This window comes from Lissotriton helveticus, chromosome 1_1, assembly GCF_964261635.1.
Source record: "Lissotriton helveticus chromosome 1_1, aLisHel1.1, whole genome shotgun sequence".
Lineage (NCBI taxonomy): Eukaryota > Metazoa > Chordata > Amphibia > Caudata > Salamandridae > Lissotriton > Lissotriton helveticus.
In genome coordinates, this window is record NC_136057.1 from 254,130,210 (window position 1) to 254,145,228 (window position 15,019).

At 47.2% G+C, this 15,019-nt stretch overlaps 1 pseudogene; it reads right to left on the bottom strand.

Annotated features, from left to right (window-relative positions):
* Nucleotides 1–1,041: 1,041 nt before the first annotated feature.
* LOC144769071 (cleavage and polyadenylation specificity factor subunit 6 pseudogene) lies at nucleotides 1,042–3,019 on the bottom strand (annotated as a pseudogene).
* Between the last annotated feature and the right edge of the window lie 12,000 nt (nucleotides 3,020–15,019).

The window sequence follows — 15,019 nt, forward strand, 5'->3', positions numbered from 1 at the left end:
AAAATATGGGAGTTGGGGCCCGAGATCTAGGGTCAGGAAAAATAAGATCCTCTCTATTAAATGTAAATCCCTGGTCACAAATAGAAATAGTGATGCAAAGAAAGGAGGCAACCCAGGTGGCATCCAGAACAAAGGTACACTAGCCAGCACAGGAATTTTAGCCTACAATCGAAAAAGTGTCCCTCCCCCCGGGTCAGATTATTGTTTTAGTTAGAGGGGCCAAGGAAGGCCATAGGATGCAAGAAGGGCATTAGGGGGGTCAAAATAAGGGTCCCAAATTAGAGCAACCCAAAAAGGCGTAATCAAGTGAGATGGAAAGAGAACCCAACGTATGTAACTCAGAGGATAGATGTATCACAGACATGGAAAGTCCTCAAAGAGATGGAGTTAGATCAGTTTGATTCCATAAGACTGGGCTAAATCAATTTATTCTGGATAAACACAAAGACCATCTTAGGCCAAGGCACATCATGGAAATTAGAAAAGGTAGACTACATATCACTCTGCCCCAAAGGGGGCAGAAATAGGCAAACCCCCCTTGATCAACATAGGTGTGATTGCCTAGCTTGGGACGAGGATGTTGCTGGAGGATGGGAGAATCTAAGTAATGTAGACTAGGGATGGGAACCTATGCACAGCATCACCTTGTTCTTCTGGAACACACATGGGTTTGGTAATATATGGAACCAGCAAATGTTTAGGAAAATAACAGACCCGTATTGAAACTTGTGCTTCCAGGAGACATGGTTATGCATGGACCCCCGCAAATTGATGTGTTCTTACCAGGAGGTGTCAAATAACACCGCATTAAACAGTTTATTACAACACTACATCTATTGTAATCAAAGTAAAACCATTTACAGACATTATCAGAACATGAACGTTTTAACAACAAACTACTATAAAAATAAGGAGTTACTTGACTTCCAATTGCTTGGAGATTATTTCAAATGTAGTTTAACCAGTAATAACGTTGCAAAAGCTATAACTTGAAAATCACAAGTTTCTTTCAAATAAAACAGTAAAGTAGAGCTACTGGTTACCATATTTGCAGATTTGCTTTATTCACATCTATTTCTGTACATGTTATCCATGAATTCTTAGAAGTTCAGTTCAATCACATGAAGCAAACTTCTTGCCAAGTGTGTTTCTCCATGAAATGTCTCCTGCGATGTGTTCCTCCTCTTCCTTCAACTATGTTAACGGTGCCGATATTCTCTTTCTCGGTCCCGCTCTCTGTCCCTATCTCTTTCTCAATCCCGGTGCTGCTCACATTCTCGGCTTCTCTCACGGTAATAGTCTTCATGACGATCTCGACTTCTGGATTTATGACGTCTGCTCTTCTCTCTTGATCTGCTGTGGTCCCTTTCTCTTGATCGTTCACGCCTCCTTGATCCTGAACCGTAAGATTTGGATTCGATTCCATGAAGGCAGTCCTGTAGGGAGCTAATAAGTACTTTACAACGATCATCAGCAGATACTTTGGACTGCTTTATTAGTGAAATAGCTGTTACCAGAGTCTCAATAGCACTTTCCATAGTCTCCCGCACTGGCATCCGATACAGCTCTGGAAATAGCACTGCTTGAGATGGCGCGATTTCTATTCATAATTTCTTCAAACTCTGCTTCACTCAAAGGATTTCGGATGGCATCTATTTCTCTTCCAGGGGGTCCGTAGTCTCCTCTGTCGTATGGTGGTGGTCGTCCATATGGATCAGATGGTGGTGGCCCACGGCTGTCAGATGTAGGAATGCCACTGTTGCCCATTGGTGGAAAGACATTTGGATTCACGTGAGGTACAGGAGGTTGGCCACCAAGGGAAGGTCCAGGGAGATGTGGAGGAGGAGCAAGTGTCATTGGTGGATCTGGTGGTCGTGGGGGGTAGGGCCCTGAAGGTGGAGGAGGACCTTGCTGTGGAGAAGGGGGCCCAGGCGGGGGTCCATAAACAGGTGGAGGAGGACCAGGAGGAAGGGGAAAAGGTGGAAGCTGGCCAAAAGGCTGTCCTGGAAACATCACTGGAGGAGGTGGTCGGTCACCACGATCTGGATGCCCAGGCATAGGAGGGGGAATGGGTTGGCCAGGTGGAGGAGGGCCTGGAGGACACAAAGGTGGACGTGGAGGAGTCATTCCTCTGTTTTGGCGATCATCTCTGCCCCTGGAACTTCTGACCCTGCGAGGTGGAGGTCCTTCAGGCAGTCTGCGTTCCCTAGGGAGGACGTGGTGCCCTGATTGAGGATACGAGACCCGTTCTCTTCCAGATCCAGCTGGCACATGGTTTTGCTGAAACTGTGGCCGTGGCCAGGGAAGTCCATCTGAAAAAGGTGGTGGAGGGCCTCCTGGCCCACCAGGACCAGGAAATATGTTGCCACCAGGGCCAGGTGGAAAGCGGCCTCGACCTCTGCCAGCTGGTGGAAATGGTGAACAGGAGTTAATTCCTGGAGGTCTGCTTTACCTTCACCGGACATTTGCCCAGCCTGTGTGGATTTCCGAGACTGCATTTCAAACTGACTTAGAAACTGTTTATTGCAGGGCGTCACAACAGGATTCTGCCCATGCAATTTCTTTTTGGGAAATAAATCCATTAATTTTTTAGATGATAACTCAGACCCAACAGAGATGAGAGCAAACCCTTTAGATTGTCCGTTGGCACGGTTTTCAAAAAATGTTATCTCCAAAATATCGTTAATTCCCAGACAGTGAACAGAATCCGTCAAGTCTTCATCTGTCCTCCACCAGGTAAGGTTCCCAATGTACAGTGCAATTCGCTTTCCTGTATAGGTGTACACAACGTTTGGCGAAGACCCTTTACCTGCATCATCCCCAGACTGTGGCAGGGAATCCATGTATTCCCGATCCTCTGGAGCATCGCCATTGTTAGCAGGGGAGATAACATCTTCATACAAATCTAGTTGATTGTGTCCAGCATACTCTGCTTCCTGATCAAATTCCTCGCCCACGTCTGCATAAATATCTATATGGTCCACTCCGTCTGCCATTTTGCGTCGCTGGCCACCCTCCTCTGGAGCAGGCGCCCACCGGCCAAATAACACAACAGTACATCCCCAAGGGGGGATGCTAACATTTATATCCACCAAAATTACCTCTAAGTTATGAGACATTAAGACACATTGTAAATGGGCACATGCCATAGGTGCAAAAAAGTTAAATGGCAGGCCTGGCCCATAATGTATCATCATTTTCAATATTTATTTACATTGAAGAAGTCTTTTTAGCTACAATGAAAATAAAGAGTTGTTTAAAGAAGATGTGGTAAATATAGGTGCAATGTAACCACAATCTCTGCTAGTCTCAACGGAGTACTTCAACCAGAAATTACTCCGCAAGATGGCTGATCAAAGGTTTGAGGATTTATTATCTGCCTTTAATATACAATGTGCTTGCTTCCCAGTAAATGAAGCTACAGGAAGGGATGAAGCCTTGCTACATTTTCTTACATTAGGTTTGTGTATCTTACGGCTGTGTGGCTGCAGACATCTCAGCAAGGAAAACCTTCTTGAATGGCAACCAGAATTGCCCAATAGATTACGTGTACGTGCAGGCATGGGCTTTAAATCTAATTAGAAAATTTGAGGTACTACAAACAGAGGGGAGCAACCACTATCCATCCTTACCCTGAACATCAGAATCCCGGAAAGATAAAGATGCTTCCTATAACGGTTCAATATCCAAAACGGCTGAGGACAAGAATCTCAGAGAATTATCTAAATGTATTGGAGGCACTCCAATACAACAATAGGGAATTTATTGTTGAAGAGATACCCTCTGAGTTTATTATGTGGTATCAGCACATAATTAAAGAGGTTGTTGCTTGCCTTAAAGTCAAATTAAAGTTTTTTTTTTTATAACAATCAAGATAAAAACAAGATCGAGAAGTATATTAGAAACAGCTGGTTTGATATACAATGTAGACTTTTAAAACAAAGAATGAGGAAACTTGAAAGACATGCAAGATTCTTTAGAAATAAAGAGGGCATATTACAACTTCATAATCTGAGAAAAGAGTTCAAAAATCTGGTAGCAAGTAAGAAGAGGACATTTAAAGCAGAAAGTTGGAAAGTAATGCCTGAGACAATAGAGTTAAATGACATAAGGGAATTCTGGAAGCTGCTCCATAGCGGGATAGGAAAAGCCCAGGGGAAACTGACAACTTCAGTCAGAGAGGATGCTTAGGTAGAATTCCCAGAAGATGTCCATAACAAAGATGTTGTAATTATTCAGGGTCCTATAAAATGGCATGTTAACAAGGTGATAATGGGGAGGTTTTCAGCACCAATGATTAGAAAAACTATTGAGATGCTAAAACTTATAAGGGAAGCGGGTCCAGATCCTACTGGCAGTAATAATGAAATGAAATGAAATGAATTCGTACTTGTATAGCGCACTCATACCCTGAGGCGTCTTGGCACTGTACGCATACCGCTGTGGAACCCTTCCTGGCTTTTCCCTGTGAAATGCCCAGTCCTGGGCACCCCCAAGGTGAAGCCAGTCATCCCAGCGCTGTTGGGGCCATTGTGGAGATTAAGTAAGCTATTGCCCAGAGTTGCAGAGTGTGACCCATGATTAGAATAGGCACCTAGGCGAAAATTATCAGGTCAGAGGAAATTGAGCCTAAGACCCGCCGAGGCGGGAATTAAACCCTGGTCCCGGGCCAGACCTCTGCATCAGGGTCTGCCGCTCTAAAAAAATAATCTTTTTTGGGATGTTGAGGTACTGGGCAGAATTAAACTCAATAATTCCATAAGAGCATGGAGGCTATTAGGGGAGGGCACTCGACAACCGACCATTGTTTTAGTCTATGGGCTTTAGTCAAGAAATTAACAGAGCAATGTGGAGGATTATACTGTTGTTTCGTGGACTTTAGCCGCACATTTGATTCAGTTGATCGGGCCTTGCCATGGGAGGCACTAGGAAGCAATGGAATCCCTCATGGTCTACTCCTAAGTTTACAAGAACTACACAGAGATAATTGAGCACAGGCGGAATTAGATCTCGATGAATCCCTTTGAAAGAGGATTAATATACGAAATGGCCTAAAACAAGGGTGTGTCCTGGCCGAATCTATGACAAAATATCGACTACAAAAATATCTACCTACCAAAATATCGCAACAAAAATATCGATGGCAATAATATCGAGATCCTATCTCTAACAAGGTAAGTACAAAAATATCGAAAAAAATATATTGATGTCAAAAATATCCTTTTTTTTCAAAATATCGTTTTATTTTAATAAAAAAACAATGTAATATTAACAAAATAATAATTATAAATGTAATAAACATAGTTAAAAATATATTATAATATTTAAACCTAATAAATAATGTAATAAAAACTAATAATAATAAAGATATAATACATAGTATATACTTCATTAATAATAACTCTAAAATAATTATTTTAATAACTTATAAATAAATGAACATATATTAAATTACAAATAAATGTATATACATAAAATAATAATATAAATAACAATTAATAAAAATGTAAAACTAATAAAAAATATGAAATACATTTTGGATAGCGTACGGGTAAAAATTACTATTCCCACTACAGAGAGTGCAACAGTAGGGAAAGTGTTGGATAGCGTAGGGGTAAAAATTACTATTCCCACTCCAGAGAGTGCAACAGTAAGGAAAGTGTTGGATAGCGTAGGGGTAACAATTACTATTACAATTCCAGAGAGTGCAACAGTAGGGAAACTGTTGGATAGCGTAGGGGTAAAAATTAGTATTCCCACTCCAGAGAGTGCAATAGTAGGGAAAGTGTTGGATAGCGTAGGGGTAACAATTACTATTCCCACTCCAGAGAGTGCAACAGTAGGGAAAGTGTTGGATAGCGTAGGGGTAAAAATTACTATTCCCACTCCAGAGAGTGCAACAGGAAGGAAAGTGTTGGATAGCGTAGGGGTAACAATTACTATTCCAATTCCAGAGAGTGCAACAGTAGGGAAACTGTTGGATAGCGTAGGGGTAAAAATTACTATTCCCACTTCAGAGAGTGCAACAGTAGGGAAAGTGTTGGATAGCGTAGGGGTAACAATTACTATTCCCACTCCAGAGAGTGCAACAGTAGAGACAGTGTTGGATAGCGTAGAGGTAACAATTACTATTCCCACTCTGGAGAGTGCAACAGTAGGGAAAGTGTTTGGATAGCGTAGGGGTAACAATTACTATTCCAACTCCAGAGAGTGCAACAATAGGGAAAGTGTTGGATAGCGTAGGGGTAACAATTACTATTCCAACTCCAGAGAGTGCAACAGTAGGGAAAGTGATGGATAGCGTAGGGGTAAAAATAACAAACTTATAAATAAATGTATTTTTTTAAATAATAAAAATATTAACTATTAAATAAATAAAAACCATTTACAAATACCAATACATACTTATTAAAAACATGATAAGCAAAATATTTTTAACCAAAAAAATTAATAAAAAATACCATATAATAATATTTAATTGCCAATTAATAATTAATTAACAATTATATAATTAACAAAACAATTAAGTAAAGAACATTATTGCTTAATTACATTTAAATTACTTCCGGCCCTATTCCCCTATAAACTCACAACCCGCTACAGAACATAATTATCAATTAACCAATTAATTAACATTAATTACCAATGAATTAAAATTAATTACCAATTAATTAAAAATAATTTATAATTCCTACTAATTATTAATTAATTTAACATAATTAAATTACTTCCCACCCTATTCCCCTATAATCCCACAACCCGCTACAGTACTAAAATACAACATTTAATTAAATTACATAGAAAAAAATTAAAAACATAATAAATACATAATAATATACACAAAAATAATTAAAAAATCGATATTAGTAACATCGAAATTATTAACATCGATATTACTGACAACGAAATTTCAAACTTCGATATTACTAATACCGATATTAAATCTATCGATATTACTTACCTTCTATATTATGTCCCTTCGATATTTAAACTTCAATATAATTGTATATCGATATTTAAATATCGATATTTTGTCTGCATACTGTCCTGGCCCTATCCAGTTTTTTTATTTCTTGGCTGATCTACCAAAACTACTTAGCCAGTCGAATAGCTTCCACCCAAAATTAATGGCATGCATGAAAGTTAGCTTCCAAATGCGGACGATCTAATAGTCAGCCTTCAGAGAAAACTAGGGCCCAGGTTGGGAGCACTGTCACACAACACTTTGTAGTGCAGTGTTGCCTGATAGGGAGAGAACAGGAGAACACCATATTCACAGAAAAATTGCACTCTCCTCCCCTCTCCCTAGCACTGATTTCAACTGCTGTGCGCCAGGCACACACCTTAGCATCAATCAATCAGGGGGTTTATAAAAGTGGTACTCACCACTGAAGATCTCAAGGCACAAGGAGGGGGGGGGGCAGCTGAAGGTCATCGAAAAGCCAGGTCTTGAGGTCCCTCCCAAATGTGTGCAGGGTTGGGGAGCGTCTGATGTTCACAGGGAGCTGGTTCCAACTCTTGGCTGCGATGTAGGAGAAGGCTCTCCCGCCCGTTCTTATTCTGCGGATGCGGGGGACCTCTGCCAGGACGAGGTTGGCTGAGCGGAGATTCCTCTTGGGTACGTGGAAGGAGACTCTCTTGTTGAGGTATTTGGGTCCGATGTTGTTGAGGGCTTTGTAGGTGTGGGTGAGGAGCTTGAAGGTGACCCTCTTCTCGACGGGGAGCCAGTGGAGGCCTCAAAGGTTTTGGGTCATGTGTTTGTGACATGGTGTGTGCCTAGAATGAGTCTGGCTGCAGCGTTCTGGATGGTTTGGAGTGTGTGCAGAACAATTCTGTTGATTCCGGCATATAGGGCGTTGCCGTAGTCCAGTCTGCTGGAACTAGGGTGCATGCCTGAGCCTAGTATACGTTCGGTACAGAAAGTCTACCCTTCCTGTACAAAAAAATATGCCTAGACATGTCCAAAAGCATTTCTTACTTTGTGTTTTGTGGTTTAGCATTGTGTTAGAAGGTGGTTCTGACACTATGGGCCACCCAGATTTTTTGCCTTTTGATCACCTAATTGTTGAGCTGTTACTGTGGGGGAGCCCACAGTAAACTCAGTATGAAAGAGACTGCATGGGGATTTTACTGGTGTCCGCCTGGCTTGACCAGGCCACTGCACAGCGGGCTGGTTACATGCAGACACATGTGTACATGCGTGTGCACATGTGTAGGGGCTGTGCGGGGGAGATTCCTAGCGTGCACAGCCAAAGAGCAGGTGCAGTTAGACTGGTGTGGCAGGACTTATGCAGAATGGGGTGGTGACTTGGAATAGGCTTTATACACTGGGAAGAAACATACCAGGGAAAGTCAGTGTGTTTTACTGTTTTTCACCTCATTATTCCCCTATGGGGATGTGGAGCCCTTGGGCTTGATTAACTTTCCTAAGGCCTACAGATTCCAGACATGCATTAAAGTCCACTCTAACGGGTGTGAGAAGAAGCATTCTGCTGAGTCTAAAGTCCTATTTGTGCTACTTTTGGGTCATCCAGAAAAGTCATATTTCTCTGAGTCAGCCATAACCAGGGCCTGGCTGAGGGCTGACCTCAGCAGGCTGGATTGATAACCTTTCTTCATCGAGCTAAGGTCTCCTCTCCAAGGAAGAGAAGATGGGTGGAGCTACAGGCTCATCCATCAGCAGCTATCACTGGGTGCCAGGCACCAGGCTGCACTGGGAAGAAGACAGCCCTGTGGAAAGGGGCCTTTTCCGAGACCATGTGGCCAGAGACCCTAAACAACGCCATCTTGAAGCAACCCAGAGGCCAGGGCAGGAAGGAGGGAGCCGGGGCAGGGTAGTGATGTGTAGCTGTGTGATAGGGCCAACAGAGATTCCCTGCCAACCCCTCCCCAAACTTTAAAAAGTGTTTGCCCAGGAAGAGAAGCTCTCTCTGGGGTGTGGTCTGCTGCGGCAGAGGGTGCTGGAGCCTGGCACAATGGGCAGTTGGAAGGAGGAACCCCCTGACTGCCCCCAGGATCCTGAACAGCACCAGGAGAAGAGTCCAGAGCCAGTGCGCAGAAGCTGGGGCCTCTGCACAGGGGGAAGAGAAGCCCAGGAGGAGAGCAGGCGAAAGGCTGGTGCAAGGAGCCAGTGAAGACAGCTCTCTGCTGAATCACCCCCTCTCAGAGACCCAGAGGGCAAAAGAGAGAGCTCCCAGTGGCTGGTGAGGGCCACCAAGAGCAAGAAGAAGCCAAAATCGACAATATCGATCCCCTGGGGGCTGGTTCGGGCCCCCTGAAGGTAGGCAAACTTTGACCTTTGGCTGACCGACGACGAAGCACGTGAGGCTTCGCCGTCGGTCTAGAAGATGCCCCCGGGGTGGGTCAGGTCCTGGGGGCTGCCCCCAACAAGAAAATGGGTGGCCAGGAGCCCACTCTGGCCCCCAGCAACAGCGGAGGGCAGGGGAGCTCTCTGGGGGCCCGGGACCCCATCCCCGGGCCTGAAGCAAAGTCGGGGAGCGCCGTTGTGCTCCCCGTGAAAATGCCCCTAAGCGGGGCACCTGGAGCCTACCCTGGCCCCCACCGACGCTGCATGGGGGAGCACCGTCGCCAAAGATGTTCGGGGGCTCGGGATCCCATCCCTGGGCCCGAGTGCTGGCAGGCGGGTGGGGAGGGCCGTTTAACTCCCCCGGAAAGCCGGAGGAGCCGGCAAAGGTCTGCGTGTCTGCCCGCCGGAGCGGCCAGACCAGAAAAGGAGTGCCGGCTCCTGCGGCAGCATGCGAGGGTTTTGGCCAGGCGGGGAGCCAGAGGGGGCAGCCGGGGGTGGGCTCCCTGGGCTCCTCTCCACTGAGAAGGCATGGGGTCCCGGGTAGGACAGGGGCCCCAAACAAACAGAGTGTGTGGCCTGGGGCCCGGGTGGGACCGGGCCACCAAATGTGGGCATAGGCAGCCGGGGGTGGGCTCCCTGAGGCGGTTCTCTCACCTGGGGGTCTGGGTAGGACCAGACCCTCCAACGGCCAGCCGACGCAGCCGGAGGCCCACATCGCAGCTCTCCCCGGAGCAGCAGGAGAGCCGTTCTTCTAACATGCACAAAGTCCCATAAAGCCTTGCCGGCCAGGACCTGCCTGCCAGGGCAATCAGCAGTTTTTTCTGCTTCTGGTGGCCCAAGGAGAATGGGGTTACCACCACAGGGGTGCAAAGGTGCAGGGGGAGCTGCTGAAGAAGCAGTCTCCCTAGCACGAAACTGGAAGTCCCTCGTTAAGTCTCATGGGGATTTGAAGAGAATAACCCCTCAAGGGCTCAGCCAGCATTTTAACACCTTCTGGGCTGGAACTTTTGTTTTATAGCTGAGGGTGTATGTAGAAGTGCATCTCCTGGAGGTGAAGGGGTGTAATTGCACCCATAGTGCATTGAATAATGTTATTACTCCTAGAGGGATTGAAGGTCACATGTGTAATATGAAGTACCTGTGTACGGTGATGCAATAAGCAAAGTGGGGTTATGTTGCCAGACATTCCTGATAGGGTGTCTTGCTGTATATACGTAATCCTGGGATTTCAACAGTGATGCCTTTATGGGCTGTAATTGCAATCCAATCTAATGATCCACAAATGTGATGAGTACTGTCAATCTAAAGTGATGCGTAAACATGTATTCTTGCTGCTGCGCTTAGGTGAAGAACCCAGACTGCTAGCCCTTTAGATGTAGAGGTGTATACTTCATGGTCAGTAGGAAATGCTCAGTCAGGGTTATGTGTCACCAAGGCAGGGTTACTTATTTTAAATGCTTGTTGAGATAACAGGGTTGGTCGCCACAGGGATGGTGCCAGTGCGCAGGGCCCTCGCTCCAGTTTATGTTCTACTACCTGCATTGGGGGCAAGATGATGTGCACACATCGGAGTGGTGGTACTAGACCCCACCCCCCTGCGGGAGGGGTGGAGATGTTGCGCAATGTCACAAAGTAATTCCAACAGCTTATGTATATTTGTAAATTGGTGCATAGTATTGAGTAGTGTGTGTGTGAATAATACATTCACTATTACTTTTATAAAGGAAAGTACAGACTGGACAATCAATTATTGAGTGTTATTTCTGCGCACTTGCAAATGGCGATTACTAGCTCACACCACCTCCCTTGCGTAAGCATCAGACTGCTCTGCAACACTACCCTCTGAGAGTCAGGCGCTACAATTGGGTATTTGGTTCCCAGTGAATGACAAATATAGTCATGTTATTTGTGCAGGCCTCAAAGATGCTGCCTCGTTTTCCAACACATTGGGTTAGCGTTAAAAAAAGTAACGCTAACCCGCGCTAAACTTTTCTGAATCTGGACCTAGATATCTTCCCCGACTATTGTAGGAAGAAAAAACTAATATTCAATATGGATAAGGCTAAAGTGTTCCATTTAGGAAGAAGAGAATAAGTTCAGTTTGGCCACAAATAAAGTTAAAATTGAGACAGTGAGTAAATATATATATTTTGGGATGTGGTTCTCAAACATTCTACGGTGGAAGGAACATTTTGCTTTGTTGGAAGCCTAGACGCTCTCATCTGCAGGGAGACTTAAGAACTTCGCTAACTGCTATTGAGGCCCCGACGTAAGACCAGTGCTGGCAGACTTAAAAGGGTATGATAAGGCTGAAGTTCCAGTACAGTTCCAAGGTAGTCAGTGGTAAATTAAACTGGGACCTTGAAGAAGGCAGGTGTTAAAAAAAGATTACTGTAGTTTCCTATATATGTATTTAACCTGTTGCTTTCTTTATAGCTGCTCAGCAATTGTGAATGTGCTGCGTGTAATTTTCGTGTGGTGATGATAAATGGAATGTTTGGGTGCCTGTGAGGTGAGGTGTGAAAGTTGGTGTTTGGGTTGAGCAGCAGGCAGGCTGCGCTTAGTGGGGCTGTGCTACATGAAGTTACCAAATTACAACTAAGCCTTAATAAACCTACTTAAACTTCATCTCGGTTACTGGACTTCATCATTACAATTACTCTCTCTCCTTCCGTCTACAATAGTTCAGGCAGTTAGAATAGAAACAAGGCTGATGGGCTAGGTGTGGCGCCGCGGCCAGGGCGACTGACGCTGGAATCTGGGGACTACGGTTCGATCCCCGGCTGCGGCGGCAGATTAGCCCAGCACCATGTGACTCTGGGCAATAGCTCGCTTAATCTTCCCGACTGCCCCCAGTGCCTAGAGACCCTTACGGGTGATTGTGCGCTTTACAAATGTGGACTTTTACTTGGCAAATGCAGAGACAATAAAACTCTGGATAAGAATAGATAGTGAGGAGCTCCCAAAATGTTATCGGCATGCAAAAACGAGTAGTCAGAGGGAGAATCCTTAGTGTTCCATGAAATAAAAAATAGGAGGTGACATTGATCAGGTAGGTGTGAGTAAATCTGAGCTCAGAAGAGCAAATTGACAGGTGTCTAGAGAGGAGGATTTAATCTACCTAAGGAAGAAAACATCTGTATCTCTCCAAATAAATTAATGGATGGGGAATGAGACATTTCCGTACCTGGCGAGGTTACCTAATGTACAGTTGTGATGATGTCTACTGAAATTTAGATGTGGGGTTAACCAAGTCTTGACGTCGGATGTTCACAGTACTTTGTTACACAAAGATAAAACCTGTAAATGTAGCCTTAATTTGAAGGGTAAACAAACACATATTTTGGTGGATTGGCTGTGATTTTTAGCTCAACATAATTTTTTTTTAAAACAGTTAAAAAAAAGTATGCTATTAGGGATAGAGGGCAAGCAAATCATTTACTCTTGGACTTGAGATTCTTGGATGTAACATGCTGTGGGGTGATTCTTAGTGTTTGTGGATACATTTTTACGGACAATTTGATTAATTTAATAAAAGATGAATTTGGGCTTTATTCATTTATTAACTAGGGAGCGATTTTTACTGCTTGTGTAAAAAATGTTTCAGGTAAAATCTGACCAGTCCATGATAGGATGAATTGTGGTGTTAATCATGTTTTAATTGAGGGTTTCTCCAGATTCTAGTCAATGATTTTATATGTTTTATGGTGCTTTGTTTAAAAAACTATGGTCTATATCAGGGGTACTCAAAGTACGGCCCGCGGGCAAGTAGCGGCCCGGCAAGCCTTCAGTGGCGGCCCGCGGAGCTTGGAACACATCGCACCTGTGTGTGTTTTTTTTTTTACTTCAGCAAACACCTCGGGGAGCAGCAGTGCGAGTCAGAGACACTGCTCGGTGGGGGCCCGGGCGATTCCAGCCACATTCAAGAGTGGAGCTGCAGGGGCGCTAAGAGGTGAACAAAGACTCATTTACATACAAATGGTCGTTTAAAGACCTGCAGTACTGGGGTGCCCAGGAGGCTGTGTCAGCCAGGCTGACGCACAGGGGAGAGGGGGTGGGAGGGGGGAGGACAGCAGGAACTGAGAGCCCAGTGAGGAGGGAGGGCAGAGCAGGGAGTGAGAGCCGGGTGAGGGAGGTGGAGGGCAGAGCAGGGAGTGAGAGCCCGGGTGAGGGAGGTGGAGGGCAGAGCAGGGAGTGAGAGCCTCGGTGAGGGAGGTGGAGGGCAGAGCAGGGAGTGAGAGCATGGGTGAGGGAGGTGGAGGGCAGAGCAGGGAGTGAGAGCCTCGGTGAGGGAAGTGGAGGGCAGAGCAGAGAGTGAGAGCCTGGGTGAGGGAGGTGGAGGGCAGCAGGGAGTGGGAGCCGGGTGAGGGAGGTGGAGGGCAGAGCAGGGAGTGAGAGCCTGGGTGAGGGAGGTGGAGGGCAGCAGGGAGTGAGAGCCCGGGGGAGGGAGGTGGAGGGCAGAGCAGGGAATGAGAGCCTGGGTGAGGGAGGTGGAGGGCAGAGCAGGGAGTGAGAGCCTGGGTGAGGGGGGTGGAGGCCAGAGCAGGGAGTGTGAGCCCGGGTGAGGGAGGTGGAGGGCAGAGCAGGGAGTGAGAGCCCGGGTGAGGGAGGTGGAGGGCAGAGCAGGGAGTGAGAGCCCGGGTGTGGAAGGTGGAGGGCAGAGCAGGGAGTGAGAGCCTCGGTGAGGGAGGTGGAGGGCAGAGCAGAGAGTGAGAGCCTGGGTGAGGGAGGTGGAGGGCAGAGCAGGGAGTGAGAGCCTCGGTGAGGGAGGTGGAGGGCAGAGCAGGGAGTGAGAGCATGGGTGAGGGAGGTGGAGGGCAGAGCAGGGAGTGAGAGCCTCGGTGAGGGAGGTGGAGGGCAGAGCAGAGAGTGAGAGCCTGGGTGAGGGAGGTGGAGGGCAGCAGGGAGTGGGAGCCGGGTGAGGGAGGTGGAGGGCAGAGCAGGGAGTGAGAGCCTGGGTGAGGGAGGTGGAGGGCAGCAGGGAGTGAGAGCCCGGGGGAGGGAGGTGGAGGGCAGAGCAGGGAATGAGAGCCTGGGTGAGGGAGGTGGAGGGCAGAGCAGGGAGTGAGAGCCTGGGTGAGGGAGGTGGAGGCCAGAGCAGGGAGTGTGAGCCCGGGTGAGGGAGGTGGAGGGCAGAGCAGGGAGTGAGAGCCCGGGTGAGGGAGGTGGAGGGCAGAGCAGGGAGTGAGAGCCCGGGTGTGGAAGGTGGAGGGCAGAGCAGGGAGTGAGAGCCTCGGTGAGGGAGGTGGAGGGCAGAGCAGAGAGTGAGAGCCTGGGTGAGGGTGGTGGAGGGCAGCAGGGAGTGAGAGCCGGGTGAGGGAGGTGGAGGGCAGAGCAGGGAGTGAGAGCCTGGGTGAGGGAGGTGGAGGGCAGCAGGGAGTGAGAGCCTGGGTGAGGGAGGTGGAGGGCAGAGCAGGGAGTGAGAGCCTGGGTGAGGGAGGTGGAGGGCAGAGCAGAGAGTGAGAGCCCGGGTGAGGGAGGTGGAGGGCAGAGCAGGGAGTGAGAGCCCGGGTGAGGGAGGTGGAGGGCAGAGAAGGGAGTGAGAGCCCGGGTGAGGGAGGTGGAGGGCAGAGCAGGGAGTGAGAGCCTGGGTGAGGGAGGTGGAGGGCAGCAGGGAGTGGGAGCCGGGTGAGGGAGGTGGAGGGCAGAGCAGGGAGTGAGAGCCTGGGTGAGGGAGGTGGAGGGCAGCAGGGAGTGAGAGCCCGGGGGAGG